General features: G+C 44.6%; 1 protein-coding gene and 1 long non-coding RNA gene across 2 annotated transcripts in view; one reads left to right on the top strand and one right to left on the bottom strand.

Annotated features, from left to right (window-relative positions):
• The window catches only part of LOC147028600 (triacylglycerol hydrolase DDHD2-like), a 464,798-nt gene that overhangs the window by 258,569 nt on the left and 182,785 nt on the right, over positions 1 to 23,444 (top strand). The gene's annotated exons all lie outside the window — the stretch shown is intronic.
• Positions 2,382 to 4,514, bottom strand: LOC147028603 (uncharacterized). The gene is made up of 3 exons (XR_015056932.1): positions 3,189 to 4,514; positions 2,834 to 2,888; positions 2,382 to 2,544 (listed from the first exon to the last, which is right to left on the bottom strand). It is a non-coding gene; the product is annotated as an uncharacterized LOC147028603 (long non-coding RNA).

Genomic DNA, 23,444 nt, shown 5'->3' with positions numbered 1-23,444 from the left:
AGGAGAAGAGAGAGAAGGAGGAAAAGGAGAAGAGAGAGAAGGAGGAGAGGGAGGAAAGAGAGAAGAGAGAGAGGGAGGAAAGAGAGAAGAGAGAGAGGGAAGAAAGGGAGAAGAGAGAGAAGAGAGAGAGGGAGGAAAGGGAGAAGAGAGAGAAGAGAGAGAGGGAGGAAAGAGAGAAGAGAGAGGGAGGAGACGGAGGAAAGAGAGAGAATGAATAAATATCAAAATATGGAAACCAGTGAGATTAAAAAAAGATTAAGGGTATTTCAGAAAATAACTCAACCCACCGAGGAGGAAAACAAAGAATTGGTAAGTCTATTTGCAATACTTTCGACAAGACTATTGACATCGACAAGATATGGATTTTAATTCAAGTTTTTCAAGTTTTTTTTTCTTAAATAAATGGGGGAGAGAGTGAAGGCATTTCTAAGGATTCTTTATGTTTTAAAAATTAAGATTCAAATGTGCATGTTGGAAACTAAAAAGGTTTTTGCACTCTGCAGGAATTTTTCTCATAAATAAATGAGTTATTGTCTCAAATGTAAAAAGAAAACTAATACTAAAAATATTTCATATATTAAAAGTAAAAATAACAGGGTTATACAAAAAGGTATATGTTCGGTGTGTGGTTCAAAAAAAAATCAATTTATCTCCAAACACAAACTCGGAGGAGATATACAAAAGTTTTTATCAGGAAGTAAATTTACAACTACTGGAATACCAGGGGAATTACATCTTCCAGGGTATTCTTTCTGTGGTCCAGGCACAAACTTGGATAAAAGATTAGATGAGGCAGACAATCCTAAATCCTGGAGTAAGCCTATCAATAGAGTTGATGAAGTGTGCATGAGACACGATATTGATTATGGGAATACCACAACGTTGGAAGAAAAGCATGAAGCCGATAGAGAAATGTTGTATAATTTGTCTCTGATACAAAATCCAACCTTGAGAGAAAAAGTTGATCGGTTCATTGTGAAGAAGATGATCAGTGCTAAATTGAAACTTGGACTTGGAAATTCAAAAAACTTGTACAGTACCTTTAATGAAGGGAAGGCAGTTGTTGTTGAACGTTTTAATCGTACCTTAAAAGAGAGACTATATAAAAAATTCACACAACTCAGTTCACAACAATGGTCATCTTTTATTCAGGATATTGTGGATAAGTATAATGACACGATTCACACATCAACAAATATGAAACCATCAGAAACATTTACAAAATTAAAATATGAAAAAGAGATTAATGTCAGAAAACCTAAGTTCAAAGTTGGTGATATCGTAAGAATATATAGGTGGAAATCTCATTTTGAAAAGGGTTTTACTAAACGATGGACGAAAGAACTTTTTTAAATTGTTGATGTAATAGATACGGTTCCTTGGACTTATAAGATATATGATTTGGAAGGGGAAGAGATTTTAGGTTCATTTTATTCACAGGAATTACAAAAGACAAAGATAAATTGAAATTTTTTGACTCCGCCCCTTTTTGATTCCACCCACACAAGCCCCCGCCCACACAAGCCCCACCCACACAAACCCCACACAAACCCCACCACACACCCCCCACAAGCTCCAATAAATTGAAATTTTTTGACTCCGCCCACACACGCCCCTCCCACCGAAGCCCCCCGCCCACACAAACCCCACACAAACCCCACACAAGCTCCACACAAGCTCCACACAAAAACTCCACACAAGCTCCACACACACAAACCCCACACAAGCTCCACCCATATTCATCATATTCACATAATTAGTGATTAGTTAATTAGTTCCCCACACACACAACATGTTTATTTAATTAAAAAATTATCCACCCATCCACACAAGCTCCACTCATCCACCCATCCCCCCATCTCTCCACCCATCCATTTATCCACACAAACCTCATCCACATAGGCCTCATCCACATTTACCCGTCCCACACAAGCTCCACCCACATAAACCCCTGCCCACATAAACCCTGCCCACATAAACCCCTCCCACATAAGCCCTGCCGACACAAGCTCCACACAAAAACTCCACACACATAAAACCTGTCCACATAAACCCCTCCCACACAAGCTCCACCCACATAAACCCCGCCCACACAAGCCCCACCCACACAAGCCCCACCCACACACACCCCGCCCACCCAAGCCCCTCCCACACACACCCCACCCACACAAGCCCCACCGAAGCCCCGCCCACACAAGCCCCGCCCACACAAGCCCCACCCCATCATCCCCCCTGTGCGCCCCCACCTTTGACCCACCACCCCCCTCATCCCACCCCCACCCTTCCCCACACACACACAAGGGGAGGGGAGGGATGGGATGAGGGGGTGATGGGTCATTGGGGGAGCGCACCTACCCCCCCCCAACCCCTCCCTCTCGTTCATGTCTTGATTCTTTTTTTGTAATTCAAAATCAAGTAATTGTAAACAAAACAAATATAATTTATTAATATTGAAAATATTAAATATTCATTTGCGAGAATGTATAATCTTTCCCAGCAATCTTCTTCAGATGTCTTGTGATTTCGAAACTCAGACACCATATTCTGTTTTGAAACAAAAAGTGGATAATAATTAGGTTTTATAAAGATAATTACATGGTAATATGAGTAAGCCTCGTTGACCACTGAATTAACACACCAGGAGCCTGTCATCCTTTCAAGGTCAATAAAATGAATTCCAGTGTACTGACAAAACCACGTCCAAACTAATGATGCAACCAACATAAGGCGACATTCTAAAGAGAGAGTGATATTAATAATAATTCAGAAATATTTACCTCCAGAAAATCATGTGTTGTACTCGTGGTATTAATAATAATTCAGAAATATTTACCTCCAGAAAATCATGTGTTGTACAAGATTGCTTCAACAGCTGATGTGCGATAGTGCTGAAAAAAAAAAGTCAAGGGTATAGATGAAGAGACAGACAGAGAGAGATACAAACAGACAGGGAAAGCAACACACACACACGCACACACACACACACATACACACACACATACACAGATAGACACACACACACACACACACACACACACACACACACACACACGTGTCTCACCATTGGTTTAATTCATTCGAGATCAGAGACCAGTCATTATAAATCATTGACCTCTTCAATAAGAGCAGAGAGAGGTAGGTAGAAAGACAGACAGAGAGAGAGAGACACACACACACACATGTCTCACCATTGGTTTAATTCCTTCGAGATGAGAGGACGTGATAAGACTTCGTACCACTCATTGTAAATGTCTTTCAATTCTCTTCTAAAATCATTGATCTCTTCAATAAGAGTATTAATTTCATGCACCACGTCGTGATATGTAAACTCAATTTCTCCCAATGACCTGTCAGGGAAAATATATATATATATATATATATATATATATATATATCAGAATTATCATGATTTAATTAATAATCATTTGCTTCATCGTTCAAAGAGAAAACCATACACAAACTTACCAACTCTGTAGTGAGCTGTTGTCTTCATCGGAAGAAAGATCGCCCATGCCTCAGTTGTAAAAATGAAAATCCCGTCTGGCAGAAACTTTGTCTGGCGAATCACTTATAAAGCAACGATGAGGAGATTGCTTAATCATTGGGTGTGGCCACAGGAAATGACAAGCTTCTCTTAATGATCTCATCTGGCCACCGCCCGAGTTGCAAATCATTTTTGTACATAAACCACGCCATAAAAAAAGTTTTGATTCAAATGTTTTCAGTTCGTGTTCTGAGATAAAATATAAACACGAGACCTTGTCTCACAGAATAGTTCCTATTTTTTCACAGCATGGCAGTCCAAAACCACTTCCTCATTCACACAGCACGACCGTGTCAAAAAACACTTCCTCATTTTCATGGCATGAACTGAAAACATTTGAAACAAAACTTTTTTTATGGCGTGGTTTATGGACAAAAATGATTTGCAACTCGGGCGGTGGCCAGATGAGATCATTAAGAGAAGTTTATCATTTCGTAATGGCACAAAAGGGGTGTCTTAAAAAATATAAAGATTCAAATGTTTTGTTTTTCAATATTTTAGATGGGGATTATTGTGCAAAGAAAATTAAACTATTGAAGGAATTTGAGAATGAACAAATGTTTATAGGTTCAATGAGTGAGCTAAACAATATGCATTGGTTATTTGATAAAGAGTGCCCCGAGGCTTAGACGTTTCAGATATTTCTTTAGAATCACCTTTAACAAATCTCTATCTTGTTGTATGGGTTATTTGATAAAGAGTGTCCCGGGGCTTAGACGTTTCAGATATTTCTTTAGAATCACCTTTAACAAATCTTTATCTTGTTGTATGGGTTATTTGAATAGAGAGTGTCCCGGGGCTTTGACGTTTCAGATATTTCTTTCGAATCACCTTTAACAAATCTTTATCTTGTTGTATGGGTTATTTGAATAGAGAGCCCCTAGGTTAAAAGGGGAGACAAATAAATATACCTTGGGATAAAAAGGGGGTTTATTTTTAGGGGGAAAAAAAAGAAAAATTTCATGGCTGAAAATCCCCCATTCATTTACATGGGGAAAAGTGAGCCAGAACCAGTATTCTTTACCTACTTGTGACTAGTTAAGGTGTAAAACCTCACACTAAATACTTTATTTGTAACTAGTTGACGTGAAAACCTCACAGTAAATACCTTGTTTGTGACGAGTTGAGGTGTAAAACCTCACACTTAATACCTTACTTGTGACTAGTTGAGGTGTAAAACCTCACACTAAATACCTTATTTGTGACTAGTTGAGGTGTAAAACCTCACAGTAAATACCTTATTTGTGACTAGTTAAGGTGTAAAACCTCACACTAAATACTTTATTTGTAACTAGTTGAGGTGAAAACCTCACAGTAAATACCTTATTTGTGACGAGTTGAGGTGTAAAACCTCACACTTAATACCTTATTTGTGACGAGTTGAGGTGTAAAACCTCACAGTAAATACCTTATTTGTGACTAGTTGAGGTGTAAAACCTCACACTAAATACCTTATTTGTGACTAGTAAAGGTGAAAACCTCACATTAAATACCTTCGTTCTCTCACTCACTAGTAAACCTCACTTCGTTCTCAAAATAGAAAAATGGAAGTTTCTTTTTTAGCCGCGTTGTGTTGAGAACGCTTGCTCCAAGAGAGCTCCGCGTTCTTCTTCTTCTTGTTCTTCTTCTTCTGGTGAAGACAAAACCCTTCTGGCGTGGCCCTTGGACACATTTGTCCTTGTTTTCATTATGCTTTCATCAGAGAAAGTTTGGACTGTTCTCTTCCACTGTAACTGCAGCAACGACTTGTTCTTCTTGTCTCCATGGTAACACAATGGAATGAGTGGAAGGTAATCTCGACATGTTGTCTCCACACTGTCCATCTCCCTCTATGTTGTCCATCTGTAATTCCAGTAACGATTCCATCGATTTCATCGATAATTCCGTCGATTCCATCGAAAATTCCATCGATTCCAGAAACAATACAAACACAAGATAGTCAACACCATCACTTGGTGAAGCAACGTGTCCATTTTGTTTGCCTTTATATGGAGTAAACGAGGACGTCGTTGGAAACACCTGTTCCTGATCCCAGTCGATGTGTTTCCTTCTCACTTTATAACCCTCATTCCAGCAGTTTCTCGTCCCATCGAGCCGAAGCGAGTTTACTGAATTGCAGGATTTCCTCATGATATCCACCACGGGAAATCTTTGAACAACATCATCATTTTAATTCCCTTTAAACAGTTTGAACAGCTTGAAGAAGGATCCTTCTCGAGCACAAATAAGCATTTTTAAGATCTCGAACCTCTTCCAACCAGGTAATTTCCTCAAAATCAAACAACCACGCATTCCCAATTTAATATTGGGTTTTCATAACGTCGGACACCTCAACCTTTAAACGTGCAGACGTTTAATTTCAACCGAGTCATCGTTTTCAAGAACATTTAAAAGCACAAAATGGCAGAGGAGGTGTGGCTAGAATATTTCCCGGCATGCTTCGCTCCTCCAACGTTCGACGATTGTTCTTTTGAATCAACAGACGTTGAGGGTTTGTTTGTTTTTCAATTAAATATTCAATTTCCAATCAATTCTTTTTCTCGAATCGTTGCGTTGATGTTAACGACGTAAACTACTACCTTCGGCGTGTGTGCGTGTTGCAAGTTGACGGTGATTCGAGGAAAGGGAAGCATTCCAGGGCGTTTCAATAAAACGTATACAGATGTTAAACATCGAATAAACGATCAGAGCCTGTGGTTTTGTATTTCCTCATGGGTAACACCTTCTGACTGATGACGTCATTACACTAAACAAACTCTCAGGGTGGATCTGGGGAGGGGGGTAAAGGGGGTGCGCACCCCTCCCCACACCCTCACCCCCCCCCTTCGGTTTCTGCACATGTTTTGGTTTCACTTTAACACAAACTGATATTTTCAGGTTGTTGTGAGAAATCTGCAAATTCTCTCAGGCATTCTGCACATTCAGGTGGACCAGTCCACCAATGACCTCGATGGGGGGTGTTGTGTTGACAATGTCACATGCATATCCTGGACAGGATATGTGCCTGCATTGCAACACCCCTCGTCAATCGTGGACCCCGCACACCCAAAAGACCCCGAGGATCCAAATGACCCATGGGATCCAAATGAACTGAGGACGCAAAAGACACTGAAGACCCAAAGGACCCAGGGCATCCATAAGAGCACGATGACCTGAAATACCTAGAGAACCCAATATACCTTGAGGATCCTAAAGACACAATGAGACTATCATGGACCCATCGGAATTCTGCATCATGTAAAATGTGATTCTGCATCAATGTCCCAAACCTTAACCCACGACACCCACACAAAATCCCATGTCCTTAACCTCCTCCCAACTCTGACATCTCTCTGCCCCCTTTCCCACCACACCCAAGCTCTGTGCTCCCCTCACAACACAATGTCCTCAACTACACCCCACCCCTCCCCCCCATAAAAATCTTCAAACCCCTGGATCCCAACTCTGTCCCCTCTCTCCTCTCCCTCCCCAAAGCCAACTGTGTCATCCCCTCCCTCTTTCTTCTTCAAGTCCGGACTGCCCCAATGACTCAATCTCCCTTGCATTTCTATCGCCTGTAACAGTGCCATCTTGTCCGTTTTGCATTTCCTCTGGTCGTCTGAGCGCATCAATAAATCGTCGACATACTGAATCATCACTGAACCTTCCGGAAGCTCAATGTCCTCCAAGTCTTTCCTCAAGGCCTGCGAAAAGAGTGTCGGACTATCGCGAAATCCTTGCGGAAGTACCGTCCAGGTGTATTGTTGTCCCGCGTAGCGAAAGGCGAAGAAGTATTGTGATTCCTTTGCCAGGGGAATGGAAAAATATGCCGAGCATAAATCGACCACAGAGAAATATGTTGCGCTCGATGGCACCCCTGCAAGCACCGTGACAGGGTGCGGCACTACAGGAAAAAATGATTTCACGCATTCAGACACCGCCCGAAAAACTTGCACGAATCTCCACTTATTTCCACTGGGCTTCTTTACCGGGAGGATAGGCATATGACATGGGCTCTTCGTAGGTATTATCACTCCTTGCTCCCGTAATGATGCAAGCACCGGTGCGTTTCCCTCGATTGCCTCCTTTCGCAATGGATATTGGCCCACTCGAGGCAGGGGTATCCCCTCTTTTACCTGAACTAGTGCGGGCCCATAGGGGCGGGCCCGTGGGTGCGTGCCAGTATGTGCAGCTTCATGCCTGCAGTATCAGGTCCGCAGCATCAATTATGATGTCATATCAAACGAAGAAGAAGAATTGTGATGCCCCCTCTCTCTCGCCCCCCTCTCTCCCCCCTCTCTTGCCCCCCCTCTCACACCCCCTCTCGCCCTTCTCTCTCCCCCCTCCTCTCTCCCTTCTCTTGCCCCTCTATCTCACCCCGTCTCTTGCCCTTCTCTCTCCCCCTCCTCTCTCCCTTCTCTTGCCCCTCTATCTCACCCCGTCTCTTGCCCTTCTCTCTCCCCCTCCTCTCTCCCCTCTCTTGCCCCCCCTTTCACCCCCTCTCTCGCCCTTCTCTCTCCCCCTCCTCTCTCCCTTCTCTCTCCCCCTCTCTCGCCCTTCTCTCTCTCGCCCTTCTCTCTCTCGCCCCCTCTCTCCCCCTCCTCTCTCCCCCTCCTCTCTCGTCCTTCTCTCTGTAAATGTATTCACAAATGTCTACCAAGCACAACGATTAATTCCAACATTGGAAAAAAACAGCTTTCAAACCCTTGGGAAACTATTGTTTCCCACGGGAAAATTCAAACCTTGGGATTAATTAATAATTTGAAAAATAATCAAACCTTGGTAGTTTGGCACATACCCAGAGAAAGGAACATACCCAGGTCCCCAGTGTCGATTGTGACGTCATGCCAAATGAAGAAGAAGAATTGTGACGTCAATCCTTCAAAAAAAATATTATTTAAATAAACATTAATTGCGATGTCATTCGTGATGTCATAGCACCGTTTCCTGTCATTGGTTCACAGATACATGGCCGTAACTTGGGAACCGCTCGTCCGATCGATATCAAACCCCGAAAAGGCACATCCGCGGGTCCCCGGCAATATTCCTGGCAAGTTTCAATCCGATCGGACCGGTGGTCGTCCGGTTATTAATAATTTGGAAAAAAATTGGCATGATAAGGTGAGAAGGTAGAACAACACCTTCAGCTGCCTTATATACACCTTTTCAACACTGAAAAAGCAGTAAAATGGCCGTAACTTGGGAACCGCTCGTCCGATTGACATCAAACCTCGAAAAGGAACATCTGCGGGTCCCCGGCAATATTCCTGGCAAGTTTCAATCGGATCGGACCGGCGGTCATCGAGAAACGGCGGTCGCAGACAAACAAACAGACAGACAGGCACACAGAGATTGCTGGAATTATAGATAGATTGACACAGGTGTCGCAGCCAGCACCCTCCCTACATCATTTGGATGTTCTGTCCAGAGTCTGTCTGGTACCTCCTGTAATCTTTCCTCGGTCCCCGCTCGCCTGTCTGTCTGGCGGCGGGGTTTCTCGCTGTTCATCTCATGCCTTTCCAACACGCATGTCAAAATTTTATCAGGTAAGCATACTTTCCATCCATCCCCGCTCCTAATCGCGTGTAAGCTGTTTCGAGCATCGCTACCCCTTTCTTTTGGTTCCGGGGCACATCTCAATCGGGTTATCATTTTTCCCAATTCTCCCGCACTGTGTTCTTTATTTACTGCCATTGAGACATGTGGTGTAAGTCCTTCGCTATGCTTCATTCCTTCGTGCTCTTCGGCGGCTCGTTCCACCTCCACCGCTGCTCCTTCCTTTCCGATCCATAAATTGGTTGTCATCATTGTGCGCTTCGCGGTGTAATCTCTATGCACTTTGGCTGAGTATTCAAAATCCTGCCCTGTCTCATCGTCGTATCCAGTACAGTGCAAAGTCAATCCCACTTCTTCCAAATCAATGTCGTTGCTAAGCAACCATTCCTCTACATCTCGCAATCTTTTTGCACTTTCCAAATCCCTACTCAGCTGGTTACTACCCTCCTGAGATACAATTCGTAACCAATAAACCACTGGTCCGAGTTCATTCATGATGAGGGTCATTACTTCTTTTTGTAATGCAAGCGTGGCATCCAATAAAACTCCATCTTCTTTACATGTCATAGTACACCCCATTCTACACAACAAATCTCTACCCAACAGATTCATCGGAGTGTGTTTCGTGACCAAAAGTGCATGTTCTCCTTTCAAGGGGCCTACTTCAATTCTTAATTAATCTGGAATCGGCAAATATTCTCTCCGTCCCGAGACCCCCATCACTCTAACTGAGTCGCCTGAAAGAGGCAGGTTCTTTATCTCTCCTTGTTTTAGTGTTGACCGTGTGACTCCCGTGTCTACACGAAATGTTACCGGTTTTCCTTGTACGTTTACCATTGTGGTCAATTCTCTCACGTCCCATGTTTCCCTTTGTAGAGCCACTACGGTATCCTAATGTCAATATTTGTTCTCCCGTCTCTGCTCTCCCCCAGGAGGCGCTGTTGGTCTTTCCCAATGTTGTGGCAGCTGGTGGTCCCAGCTCCATTGCCTGGGTGCAGCTTGGAACTCCCGGCTCCAGTGTCCTGCTTTTCCACACTTGTAACATTCTCCTGTCCTCTGTGAACCATTATTTCTGTTCCACAGTCTTCGTTGACCCTGTCCCCTCTCCTGACTTGGTTCCCAATCTGGCTTATCCCTGCGGGGTCTCTCTTCTCGTTCTTCATCCTGGCGGTCCTTTCTCTCTGGATTCCTCATTATTAGGGCGCTCTCGGTTCTATTCCCCCTCCTGTCTTCTTCTTTTAAGGTCTGCCATGCTTGTCTTGATCTTTCATGTAAAGTGGCGGGCTCAGCGTTTTTCCAATCTGAAGTTGTCTTTACTTCTCTCCTTATTTCGTCGCACAACCCTTCCACAAACGAAATGCTTAGGAATTGTCTGGGCACTACTCCCATCTCCTCATATCCTGAGTGTAGTTCAATCTGTTCAGACAGTCGTGCTTTGTATACGCTGGGTGGTTCCTTTATATCCTGTACAACCTCTGCGATTGCCAACCAATCCATCACTCTCGGGGCCATGTCGCTTGCGAATTGGTCCATTAATTTAGTTCCTCTTGTCCTATATGCTGTCTGTGCTACTCGCTCATCGTCGTTGAGGCGAGGTCGATTCAAAGTATTATCCACCTCGTCCTCTGGTTTTACTCCCCATGTCGCTGCGTGGGAACCCCAAACCGATCTGGGTGGCACAGCCGTGCATATGAATCCGATATCTGTTCTCATTGTCCCATGCATTTTATCTGGTCATGCAGTATTTTTATTGCTTTCCTTGGATTAGTTTTTAAACATTCTTCCATACTTGCTTTTACTCCCCAAATGTCTTGGGGTGTCCACAATCTCCAGACCCAATCATTGTGTGCCATTTGCATCATGGGGAACTGCTGAATGTCAGCCCTCCCATTGCTCCTTCCTCCTCCAGGACGAGGTAAATTCCTTTTGTTATCCCAGGTCGTGTGGTTATTTTCCCGTCTATGTTATCGTTCTTTTCCGCTGGCTGCGCTCGCGCTTGTTTCAATTGCTCCTGTCTCGCTTCCTCTTTTGTCATTCATTGGTTGAAAATTCCTTCGAGACCTGAATGCTTATTTTCTGTCTCAGCTTGTGACGCCGTTGACCAAGCGGCTCGCACCCTCCAATGTTTCTCTCTCTGTCTCAAGCCTCCCGCTTTGCCCTCTGTCAGCACTGTGCTCACTGTGTGCAATACTTTTGGATCGAAGGATCCGGCCAACGGGAAAGGTCTTTTCTTCCTGCCGTCCATTTCACCCAATCTTGCACTCCCTCTACTTTATCCCTTCCATGTTTTTCCCCCACGATTTTCAATGGTGCTCCTCTTGGTAACTCTTGAGATTTAACAGAGTTATTCCCCATATTTATGTTCTTTGCTTTTCAACATCCTTATAGCTTTAAAACGTTTCTCCTTTTATTACACGTAACCGGGGTTCCACTCTTATCAACAGCCTTTAAGCCTTCTTACAGGACTTTAACCTATTAGTCTTTCTTCACACAACACCTTTAGAAAAGAAGATTTTACCCTGCTTCTCTTTATTTCACGTGGATATCCTTATCCTCTTAATACAACAATACAGATCTCAAATGGCCGTCCCTACTACCACAGAATACAAGACAAACTCGTTACCTTCGCATTCTGCGAAAGGTTATGTTTTGGTCGCTGTGTATTTATTTATTTGTGAATATGTGTGTTTGTTTGTTATTCGCATAACTCAGAAAGTATGAAACCAAATTGCATGAAAATTGGTGGGATGATTCGTGATTATCCAAGGACGATTTGCTTAGATTTTGGGAGCGATCGGGTCAAAGGTCAAGGTCAAGGTCATGAAAAGGTTAAAAACAAACTTTTGAGCATAACGTCCTTCAGAAGACAGCTATCGACATGCAACCAACGCCATATTGTTCCAGGACGAAATATCTTTTGGGTACGTGGTGTCAGATTTGACGTGACGTCATCAGAAGTGCGTCAAAATGACGTCACAAGATGACGTAAATTTTCAATTTTCGACCTCATCAGTTTTGACCATAGCGTTTTGTAAGAATTACCTTAAGGACGCCACACACCAAATTTGACGTCGTTCGGACTGACCGTTATGACGTCATTGACGTTTGAACATAACGTTTTTCAATTGTGGCTAAAATGTCCTGATATTTTAAATTCAAATATCTCTGTAATTTGTCAAGGAAATTGTCCCAAATCCAGGCATTATGATCAGTACGAAAATATCTGCTTACTTATGAACAGGTTTTGCAAATTAACTCTATGGTCAAGGTCAAGGTCACACTCAAGGTAAAATATACTTGTAGGCATAACTTCAGATCTAATAGAGCTATTGACATGAAACCAACGTTAAAATGTTCCGTGACATAAGAGCTTTCAGGATAGTAGTCCGCGATTGGTGGTGACGTCATTGGAAGTGCGTCAAAATGACGTCACAAGATGACGTCATTTTTAAACTTTCGATTTTTTTCAGTGTTTATCATTCCATTTTGTTGGACTGCCCTCAATGACGTCTAACACCAAATTTGACGTCCATCGGACTGATGGTTGTGACGTCATGGATGTTTTAAAATGACGTTTTTCAAATGTGCCCGGAAAAAAGTAGCGGCGGCGAAGGTATGCGCTCTACCGAGTGCCCATTCTAGTTTATCCTTATTTCACTTGGATATCCTCATCCTCTACCCTTCCCAGTCCCAAAATACAGCCTTACAGCCCCTTCTGGTCAATCAATAAAACTGCATTTGACTCTCCTCATATGTTTACCTTTATTAGTTTGTCACCTCAGCAGAACCTGAAGCTGCGTTCAAAGGAACTCTCTCCGCTGGGTGTACAGTGCTTTCCTCAAAAGGGCTATCCTTTTGCAGATGCCCGACGTGTTGCGCACCACGTACCGTTTAGCTGAGACCCTTGTAAGTGCTGTCCACCAAGCGGCGCTCCTCCGGTCCACAGTATCAGAGTGCGGGAGTTCCCGTTCTGGGGTGCCAACTGTGAAGACTCCGTTCTTCAGCCAGGTATAAAGAGAGTCTTTCGAAGAGGATTCACAATGATGCAGCTTTATTGAAGGACCACACGCGAGCCAGCGGATGTGATGTTTGCAGCTCAACCAGCACAGTGGAGAGCTACCAAAACCACACTCAGTCTTACATTCAAAAACTCTCCCTTATATACAATCTATCTCTAATTCCAATCTATCTCTGGTTATAATTTAACCCTAGTTCGTGTGACAAGATCTCCAAATGTGTACTCAGGTATGAGCTAAGAGTTTTCCCTTCCCTCCCTCAAGGGAGGGTGGAACAATCGAACAGGTTATCTTCGGGCCCAGCAATCATCGTTGGCAATCCCTCTCCCCTGCCCCAGACTTCTTATCACTGTGGAGTGTTTGAAGGACAAACAAAACCCCCCTATTAAGTTCACAAAGATGGTAAGAGTAGGGACATATCTAGCTTCAAACTAAACAAGAGCCCAGGAGTGGAATGCTTGAGAAAAACAACATTTCTCGTCCCGTCGAGCCGAAGCGGGTTTACTGAATTACAGGATTTGCTCATGATATCCACCACGGGAAATCTTTGAACAACATCATCATTTTAATTCCCTTTAAACAGTTTGAACAGGTTGGAGAAGGATCCTTCTCGAGCACAAATAAGCATTTTTAAGATCTCGAACCTCTTCCAACCAGGTAATTTCCTCAAAATCAAACAACCACGCATTCCCAATTTAATATTGGGTTTTCATAGCATCGGACACCTCAACCTTTAAACGTGCTGACGTTTAATTTCAACCGAGTCATCGTTTTCAAGAACATTTAAAAGCACAAAATGCCAGAGGAGGTGTGGCTGGAATATTTCCCGGCATGCTTCGCTCCTCCAACGTTCGACGATTGTTCTTTTGAATCAACAGACGTTGAGGGTTTGTTTGTTTTTCAATTAAATTTTCAATTTCCAATCAATTATTTTTCTCGAATCGTTGCGATGATGTTAACGACGTAAACTACTACCTTCGGCATGTGTGTTTTGCAAGTTGACGGTGATTCGAGGAAAGGGAAGCATTCCAGGGCGTTTCAATAAAACGTATACAGATGTTAAACATGGAATAAACGATCAGAGCCTGTGGTTTTGTATTTCCTCATGGGTAACACCTTCTGACTGATGACGTCATTCCACTACACAAACTCTCAGGGTGGATCTGGGGAGGGGGGTAAAGGGGGTGCACACCCCTCCCCACACCCTCACCCCCCCTTCGGTTTCTGCACATGTTTTGGTTTCACTTTTACACAAACTGATATTTTCAGGTTGTTGTGAGAAATCTGCAAATTCTCTCAGGCACTCTGCACATTCAGGTGGACCAGTCCACCAATAACCTCGATGGGGGGTGTTGTGTTGACAATGTCACGTGCATATCCTGGACAGGATATGTACGTGCATTTCAACACCCCTCGTCAATCGTGGACCCCGCACACCCAAAAGACCCCGAGGATCCAAATGACCCATGGGATCCAAATGAACTGAGGACGCAAAAGACACTGAAGACCCAAAGGACACAGGGCATCCATAAGACCACGAGGACCTGAAATACCTAGAGAATCCAATATACCTCGAGGATGCTAAAGACACAATGAGACTATCATGGACCCATCGGAATTCTGCATCAAGTAAAATGTGATTCTGCATCAATGTCCCAAACCTTAACCCACGACACCCACACAAAATCCCATGTCCTTAACCTCCTCCCAACTCTGACATCTCTCTGCCCCCTTTCCCACCACACCCAAGCTCTGTGCTCCCCTCACAACCCAATGTCCTCAACTCCACCCCACCCCTCCCCCCCCATAAAAATCTTCAAACCCCTGGATCCCAACTCTGTCCCCTTTCTCCTCTCCCTCCCCAAAGCCAACTGTGTCATCCCCTCCCTCTTTCTTCTTCAAGTCCTCACTGCCCCAATGACTCAATCTCCCTTGCATTTCAATCGCCTGTAACAGTGCCATCTTGTCCGTTTTGCATTTCCTCTGGTCGTCTGAGCGCATCAATAAATCGTCGACATACTGAATCATCACTGAACCTTCCGGAAGCTCAATGTCCTCTTCAAGGCCTGCAAAAAGAGTGTCGGACTATCGCGAAATCCTCGCGGAAGTACAGTCCAGGTGTATTGTTGTCCCGCGTAGCTAAAGGCGAAGAAGTATTGTGATTCCTTTGCCAGGGGAATGGAAAAATATGCCGAGCATAAATCGACCACAGAGAAATATGTTGCGCTCGATGGCACCCCTGCCAGCACCGTGACAGGGTGCGGCACTACAGGAAAAAATGATTTCACGCATTTATACACTGCCCGCAAAACTTGCACGAATCTCCACTTATTGCCACTGGGCTTCTTTACCGGGAGGATCGGCATATGACATGGACTCTTCGTAGGTATTATCACTCCTTGCTCCCGTAATGATGCTAGCACCGGTGCGATTCCCTCGATTGCCTCCTTTCGCAATGGATATTGGCCCACTCGAGGCAGGGGTATCACCTCTTTGACCTGAACTCGTGCGGGCCCATAGGGGCGGGCCCGTGGGTGCGTGCCAGTATGTGCAGCTTCGTGCCTGCAGTATCAGGTCCGCAGCTTCAATTGTGACGTCATATCAAACGAAGAAGAAGAATTGTGATGCCCCCTCTCTCTCGCCCCCCTCTCTCCCCCTCTCTCCCCCTCCTCTCTCGCCCCACCTCTCTCGCCCCCCTCTCTCCCTCCCCTCTCTTGCCCCCCCTCTCACACCCCCTCTCGCCCTTCTCTCTCCCCCTCCTCTCTCCCTTCTCTTGCCCCTCTATCTCACCCCGTCTCTTGCCCTTCTCTCTTCCCCCTCCTCTCTCCCCTCTATTGCCCCCCTTTCACCCCCTCTCTCGCCCTTCTCTCTCCCCCTCCTCTCTCCCTTCTCTCTCCCCCTCTCTCGCCCTTCTCTCTCTCGCCCCCTCTCTCCCCCTCCTCTCTCCCCCTCCTCTCTCGTCCTTCTCTCTGTAAATGTATTCACAAATGTCTACCAAGCACAACGATTAATTCCAACATTGGAAAAAAACAGCTTTCAAACCCTTGGGAAACTATTGTTTCCCACGGGAAAATTCAAACCTTGGGATTAATTAATAATTTGAAAAATAATCAAACCTTGGTAGTTTGGCACATACCCAGGTGTGGCACATACCCAGAGAAAGGAACATACCCAGGTCCCCAGTGTCGATTGTGACGTCATGCCAAATGAAGAAGAAGAATTGTGACGTCAATCCTTCAAAAAAAAAATTATTTAAATAAACATTAATTGCGATGTTATTCGTGATGTCATAGCACCGTGTCCTGTCATTGGTTCACAGATACATGGCCGTAACTTGGGAACCGCTCGTCCGATCGATATCAAACCCCGAAAAGTCACATCCGCGGGTCCCCGGCAATATTCCTGGCAAGTTTCAATCCCATCGGACCGGTGGTCGTCCGGTTATTAATAATTTGGAAAAAAATTGGCATGATAAGGTGAGAAGGTAGAACCACACCTTCAGCTGCCTTATATACACCTTTTCAACACTGAAAAAGCAGTAAAATGGCCGTAACTTGGGAACCGCTCGTCCGATTGACGTCAAACCTCGAAAACGAACATCTGCGGGTCCCCGGCAATATTCCTGGCAAGTTTCAATCGGATCGGACCGGCGGTCATCGAGAAACGGCGGTCGCAGACAAACAAACAGACAGACAGGCACACAGAGATTGCTGGAATTATAGATAGATTGACACAGGTGTCGCGGCCAGCACCCTCCCTACATCATTGGGATGTTCTGTCCAGAGTCTGTCTGGTACTTCCTGTAATCTTTCCTCGGTCCCCGCTCGCCTGTCTGTCTGGCGGCGGGGTTTCTCGCGGTTCATCTCATGCCTTTCCAACACTCATGTCAAAATTTTATCAGGTAAGCATACTTTCCATCCATCCCCGCTCGTAATCGCGTGTAAGCTGTTTCGAGCCTCGCTACCCCTTTCTTTTGGTTCCGGGGCACATCTCAATGGGGTTATCATTTTTCCCAATTCTCCCGCACTGTGTTCTTTACTTACTGCCATTGAGACATGTGGTGTAAGTCCTTCGCTATGCTTCATTCCTTCGTGCTCTTCGGCGGCTCGTTCCACCTCCACCGCTGCTCCTTCCTTTCCGATCCATAAATTGGTTGTCATCATTGTGCGCTTCGCGGTGTAATCTCTATGCACTTTGGCTGAGTATTCAAAATCCTGCCCTGTTTCATCGTCGTATCCAGTACAGTGCAAAGTCAATCCCACTTCTTCCAAATCAATGTCGTTGCTAAGCAACCATTCCTCTACATCTCGCAATCTTTTTGCACTTTCCAAATCCCTTCTCAGCTGGTTACTACCCTCCTGAGATACAATTCGTAACCAATAAACCACTGGTCCGAGTTCATTCATCATGAGGGTCATTACTTATTTTTGTAATGCAAGCGTGGCATCCAATAAAACTCCATCTTCTTTACATGTCATAGTACACCCCATTCTACACAACAAATCTCTACCCAACAGATTCATCGGAGTGTGTTTCGTGACCAAAAGTGCATGTTCTCCTTTCAAGGGGCCTACTTCAATTCTTATTTAATCTGGAATCGGGATATCTTCTCTCCGTCCCGAGACCCCCATCACTCTGACTGAGTCGCCTGAAAGAGGCAGGTTCTTTATCTCTCCTTGTTTTAGTGTTGACCGTGTGACTCCCATGTCTACACGAAATGTTACCTGTTTTCCTTGTACGTTTACCATTGTGGTCAATTCTCTCACGTTCCATGTTTCCCTTTGTGGAGCCACTACGGTATCCTAATGTCAATATTTCTTCTCCCGTCTCTGCTCTCCCCCAGGAGTCGCTGTTGGTCTTTCCCAATGTTGTGGCAGCTGGTGGTCCCAGCTCCATTGCCTGGGTGCAGCTTGGAACTCCCGGCTCCAGTGTCCTGCTTTTCCACACTTGTAACATTCTCCTGTCCTCTGTGAACCATTATTTCTGTTCCACAGTCTTCGTTGACCCTGTCCCCTCTCCTGCCTTGGTTCCCAATCTGGCTTATCCCTGCGGGGTCTCTCTTCTCGTTCTTCATCCTGGCGGTCCTTTCTCTCTGGATTCCTCATTATTAGGGCGCTCTCGGTTCTATTCCCCCTCCTGTCTTCTTCTTTTAAGGTCTGCCATGCTTGTTTTGCTCTTTCATGGAAAGTGGCGGGCTCAGCGTTTTTTCCAATCTGAAGTTGTCTTTACTTCTCTCCTTATTTCGTCGCACAACCCTTCCACAAACGAAATGCTTAGGAATTGTCTGGGCACGACTCCCATCTCCTCATATCCTGAGTGTAGTTCAATCTGTTCAGACAGTCGTGCTTTGTATGCGCTCGGTGGTTCCTTTATATCCTGTACAACCTCTGCGATTGCCAACCAATCCATCACTCTCGGTGCCATGTCGCTTGCGAATTGATCCATTAATTTAGTTCCTCTTGTCCTATATGCTGTCTGTGCTACTCGCTCATCGTCGTTGAGGCTAGGTCGATACAAAGTATTGTCCACCTCGTCCTCTGGTTTTACTCCCCATGTCGCTGCGTGGGAACCCCAAACCGAGCTGGGTGGCACAGCCATGCATATGAATCCGATATCTGTTCTCGTTGTCCCATGCATTTTATCTGGTCATGCAGTATTTTTATTGCTTTCCTTGGATTAGTTTTTAAACATTCTTCCATACTTGCTTTTACTCCCCAAATGTCTTGGGGTGTCCACAATCTCCAGACCCAATCATTGTGTGCCATTTGCATCATGGGGAACTGCTGAATGTCAGCTCTCCCATTGCTCCTTCCTCCTCCAGGACGGGGTAAATTCCTTTTGTTATCCCAGGTCGTGTGGTTGTTTTCCCGTCTATGTTATCGTTCTTTTCCGCTGGCTGCGCTCGCGCTTGTTTCAATTGCTCCTGTCTCGCTTCCTCTTTTGTCATCCATTGGTTCAAAATTCCTTCGAGACCTGAACGCTTATTTTCTGTCTCAGCTTGTGACGCCGTTAACCAAGCGGCTCGCACCCTCCAATGTTTCTCTCTCTGTCTCAAGCCTCCCGCTTTGCCCTCTGTCAGCACTGTGCCAACTGTGTGCAATACTTTTGGATCGAAGGATCCGGCCAACGGGAAAGGTCTTTTCTTCCTGCCGTCGGGTGCAGCTTGGATCTCCCAATCTTGCACTCCCTCTACTTTATCCCTTCCATGTTTTTCCCCCACGATTTTCAATGGTGTTCCTCTTGGCAACTCTTGAGATTTAACAGAGTTATTCCCCATATTTATGTTCTTAGCTTTTCAACATCCTTATAGCTTTAAAACATTTCTCCTTTTATTACACGTAACCGGGGTTCCACTCTTATCAACAGCCTTTAAGCCTTCTTACAGGACTTTAACCTATTAGTCTTTCTTCACACAACACCTTTAGAAAAGAAGATTTTACCCTGCTTCTCTTTATTTCACGTGGATATCCTTATCCTCTTAATACAACAATACAGATCTAAAATGGCCGTACCCACTACCACAGAATACAAGACAAACTCGTTACCTTCGCATTCTGCGAAAGGTTATGTTTTGGTCGCTGTGTATTTATTTATTTGTGAATATGTGTGTTTGTTTGTTATTCGCATAACTCAGAAAGTATGAAACCGAATTGCATGAAAATAGGTGGGATGATTCCTGATTATCCAAGGACGATTTGCTTAGATTTTGGGAGCGATCGAGTCAAAGGTCAAGGTCAAGGTCATGAAAAGGTTACAAACAAACTTTTGAGCATAACGTCCTTCATAAGACAGCTATCGACATGCAACCAACGCCATATTGTTCCATGACGAAATATCTTTTGGGCACTTGGTGTCAGATTTGACGTGACGTCATCAGAAGTGCGTCAAAATGACGTCACAAGATGACGTAAATTTTCAATTTTCGACCTCATCAGTTTTGACCATACCGTTTTGTAAGAATTACCTTAAGGACGCCACGCACCAAATTTGACGTCGTTCGGACTGACCGTTATGACGTCATTGACGTTTGAACATAACGTTTTTCAATTGTGGCTAAAATGTCCTGATATTTTAAATTCAAATATCTCTGTAATTTGTCAAGGAAATTGTCCCAAATCCAGGCATTATGATCAGTACGAAAATATCTGCTTATTTATGAACAGGTTTTGCAAATTAACTCTATGGTCAAGGTCAAGGTCACACTCAAGGTCAAATATACTTGTAGGCATAACTTCAGATCTAATAGAGCTATTGACATGAAACCAACGTTAAAATGTTCCGTGACATAAGAGCTTTCAGGATAGTAGTCCGCGATTGGTAGTGACGTCATTGGAAGTGCGTCAAAATGACGTCAAAAGATGACGTCGTTTTTAAACTTTCGATTTTTTTCAGTGTTTATCATTCCATTTTGTTGGACTGCCCTCAATGACGTCTAACACCAAATTTGACATCCATCGGACTGATGGTTGTGACGTCATGGATGTTTTTAAATGACGTTTTTCAAATGTGCCCGGAAAAAAGTAGCGGTGGCGAAGGTATGCGCTCTACCGAGTGCCCATTCTAGTTTATCCTTATTTCACTTGGATATCCTTATCCTCTACCCTTCCCAGTCCCAAAATACAGCCTTACAGCCCCTTCTGGTCAATCAATAAAACTGCATTTGACTCTCCTCATATGTTTACCTTTATTAGTTTGTCACCTCAGCAGAACCTGAAGCTGCGTTCAAAGGAACTCTCTCCGCTGGGTGTACAGTGCTTTCCTCAAAAGGGCTATCCTTTTGCAGATGCCCGACGTGTTGCGCACCACGTACCGTTTAGCTGAGACCCTTGTAAGTGCTGTCCACCAAGCGGCGCTCCTCCGGTCCACAGTATCAGAGTCCGGGAGTTCCCGTTTTGGGGTGCCAACTGTGAAGACTCCGTTCTTCAGCCAGGTATAAAGAGAGTCTTTCGAAGAGGATTCACCATGATGCAGCTTTATTGAAGGACCACACGCGAGCCAGCGGATGTGATGTTCGCAGCTCAACCAGCACAGTGGAGAGCTACCAAAACCACACTCAGTCTTACATTCAAAAACTCTCCCTTATATACAATCTATCTCTAATTCCAATCTATCTCTGGTTATAATTTAACCCTAGTTCGTGTGACAAGATCTCCAAATGTGTACTCAGGTATGAGCTAAGAGTTTTCCCTTCCCTCCCTCAAGGGAGGGTGGAACAATCGAACAGCTTATCTTCGGGCCCAGCAATCATCGTTGGCAATCCCTCTCCCCTGCCCCAGACTTCTTATCACTGTGGAGTGTTTGAAGGACAAACAAAACCCCCCTATTAAGTTCACAAAGATGGCAAGAGTAGGGACATATCTAGCTTCAAACTAAACAAGAGCCCAGGAGTGGAATGCTTGAGAAAAACAACATAAAGTTTGGCTTTACATGAGAAAGGACATGTCTCGGTTTGTTATCACTTAAACAACACAGTCAGTGCCTTCAGAGGGCATCTGGTGGACTGACTCACTGGTGAACAGTTCCACTAAAACGAGAGAGAGTTCTTAAAATGCATTGCAGAGTATATACAAATGGGTTCAAATCCCTGCATCAAACTAATATGTATGTATTAATTATGGATTGGATGTGACCATAAAATAGCACTCCTCACAGTCATTGTATCACATTATTCTTTTTATTACTGCCAATTATTTTGCTATCATTATTATTATTATTCTTATTAGTATGCTGTTTTCATTATTCTGAGATATCTTTGGGAAAAAATGGCATGATAAGGTGGAACGACACTTCAGTTGCGATATATACACCTTTCCAACACTGAAAAAGCAATACAATGGCTGGAACTTAGGAAGCGGTTATCCGATTTATATCAAACCTTGAAAAGGCACATCCGCGGGTCCCCGGCAATACTCCTGGCAAGTTTCAATCAGATCGGACTGGCGGTTGTCGAGAAACGGCGGTCGCAGACAGACACATGGACAGACACACATACACACACACACACACACACACACACACACACACACACACACACACACACACACACACACACACACACACACACACACACACACACACACACACACACACATTGCTGGACTTATAGATTGACTAGTGCGGGCCCGTAGGTGCGTGCCCGGAGGTGCATAAACGACGACTGTATTGGGGCATTTTTTCACCCCCCCTCTCTCTCGCCCCCTCTCCCCCCCTCTCTCGTGCCATTACCCTCTCTCGTGGGTGAGGCATGTCAGTATGTGCAGCTTCGTTCCTTCGCTCTCGCAAACGACGACTGGATTGGGGCATTTTTTCAATTCGATCGGACCAACCATATCATAAATGGCCATAACTTGGGAAACACCTGGGAAACATACTCAGGTCCCCAGCGTCAATTGTGACGTCATATCAAACGATGAAGAATTGTGACGCCCCCTCTCTCTCTCCCCCCTCGCTCCCCCCTAGACTCGCCCCTCCTCTCTCGCCCCTCTCTCTCGCCCCTCTCTCTCGCCCCTCTCTCTCACCCCCACTCTCACTCCTATCTCTCGCCCCTCTCTCTCGCCCCTCTCTCTCCTGAAACCTGATGTTGGACACATCCTCAACCATCTCTCGAACATGGAATTATCGATGTTGTTCAAACTTGGCAGACAGATCAAGAACAATGATTTATTTACATAACAATGCCATTTTATTTCGATATGAGATACAAGATGGCCATCTCACTGCCAATTTAATTGTAAAAAAACCCAATGTTGTGCACATCATAACCATTTCTCGGACACGCATTTTGCCAATGTTGTTCAAACTTGGTGCACAGATAATGAAAGATGGCTTACATAAACACCTCGTTTTTTTCGAGATCATATCCCAGATGGCCGACTGGTGGCCATTTTCTAACTGATATGTGTCCCCAACCATTTCTCAGACATGCATGGTCCGATTTAGTTCAAACTTGGAGCAAGCACAGTGCATACTGACATACGCATGCACCTCACTTTATTTTGTGATCTGATCAATGATGGGCGATTGGTCGGTTTGCGGCCATTTTAATTGAACATAAATGTGGCCGAGCAATTTAACACAAACATAACCTTTCTAGCCATCTTTTTTTTACTTGTTTTAATGCTGCATTATCTTTATTTTTAATTCCAGCTGTGTGTGTGTGTGTGTGTGTTTTTGTGTGTGTGTGTGTGTGTGTGTGTGTGTGTGTGTGTGTGTGTGTGTGTGTGTGTGTGTGTGTGTGTGTGTGTGTGTGTGTGTGTGTGTGTGTGTGTGTGTGTGTGTGTGTATGTGTGTCTGTATGTGTCTGTATGTGTGTCTGCAACCGCCGTTTCTCGACAACCACTGGTCCGATC

This window comes from Eptatretus burgeri, chromosome 4 (assembly GCF_056783735.1).
Source record: "Eptatretus burgeri isolate ZD-2024b chromosome 4, Ebu_testis_v1, whole genome shotgun sequence".
Taxonomy (NCBI): domain Eukaryota; kingdom Metazoa; phylum Chordata; class Myxini; order Myxiniformes; family Myxinidae; genus Eptatretus; species Eptatretus burgeri.
Note: the sequence above shows the minus strand (reverse complement) of the source record. Positions and strands in the feature narration are given on the sequence as shown.